Raw genomic sequence first — 1,155 nt, 5'->3', positions numbered from 1 at the left:
GTTTGAATGAGAATGGCCCGCAAAGGCTCATATATTTGAATATTTAGTCATCAGGGGACGGCACTATTGGAAAGGATTAGTAAGTGTGGCGCTGTTGGAAGAAGTATACCACTAGGGATGGCCTTTGAGGTTTCAAAAGCCCATGCAAGCCCAGAATCTCTCTCTCTCAGCTAGGGGATCAGGATGTAGCTCTCAGCTATTTCTCCAGCACTATGTCTGACTGTATACCATAATGCTTCCTGCCATGATGATAACACACTAAACCTTTGAAACTAAAAGCAAGCTATTAAATGTTTTCTTTTATAAGAGTTTCCATAATCATGCTGTCTCCTCACATCAATAGAGCATTGACTAAGAAGCCGAGGATGTTTCTGAAGGCCTTCATAAAATCATTGCCTTAATTATAGATGATCCAGGGTCCCCTATGCTGGCTATGTCATCCATTTCTCATTTTTCCCAAGCCATCTCTCATTCACAGAGATACAGAATTTTTTAAGTCACCCTAGGACTTACATTTCTTAAGCAACAGAACAGCATTCTTACTTCCCTTGAACCTTCAACCTTATCTTCAACCATCAAAGGCAGTTCAGAGACTTCCTCAATATGACCACCTTTAGACATCACCAAAGCTGGGAAGGCTGAGGCAGCCAGGGCAGAGTAAAGGGCATATTGCTTTTGGGTTTAACCACTCTGTAGTGTCAACAATGGCAGGTTTTGGTTAGTGGAAACATGGGGCCTCCATGACACACATTTTCATAGGTACCCTAACCAGAACAGTGAGTCCCATCACCTGGAACTCTTGAAAATGGAGCCACAGCTCTGAGAACACAAATTTGATGATGGCATAGGGCTGCCTTTTGTTTTGGCACAAGTTGGTGTGAACAAAGTTCACAATATCTGGCATTGAACACAGCTGGCAAAGTGACATTGTTTGCCAGACGACTCCCCACATTCAGAGTACACTATATGAAAGGAATGGCACACATGATGTATTTTTAATTTTTAAGTTTGCATTTAAGCTACCTAAACCTTATTTTCTTTTTTTTCTTTCTCTCCATTTTTTATTTAAATTAGAATCAAGATTATTTTACATGTCAATCCCAGTTCCCTCTCCTTCTCCTTCTCCCCTGTCCACCCTGGCTAACACCCTACCTA

General features: G+C 41.4%; 1 pseudogene; it reads right to left on the bottom strand.

Moving 5' to 3' along the window:
- Nucleotides 1–331: 331 nt before the first annotated feature.
- Nucleotides 332–1,155, bottom strand: part of LOC113832616 — a 43,456-nt pseudogene continuing 42,632 nt past the window's right edge.

This window comes from Cricetulus griseus, assembly GCF_003668045.3.
Source record: "Cricetulus griseus strain 17A/GY chromosome 1 unlocalized genomic scaffold, alternate assembly CriGri-PICRH-1.0 chr1_0, whole genome shotgun sequence".
Lineage (NCBI taxonomy): Eukaryota > Metazoa > Chordata > Mammalia > Rodentia > Cricetidae > Cricetulus > Cricetulus griseus.
Note: the sequence above shows the minus strand (reverse complement) of the source record. Positions and strands in the feature narration are given on the sequence as shown.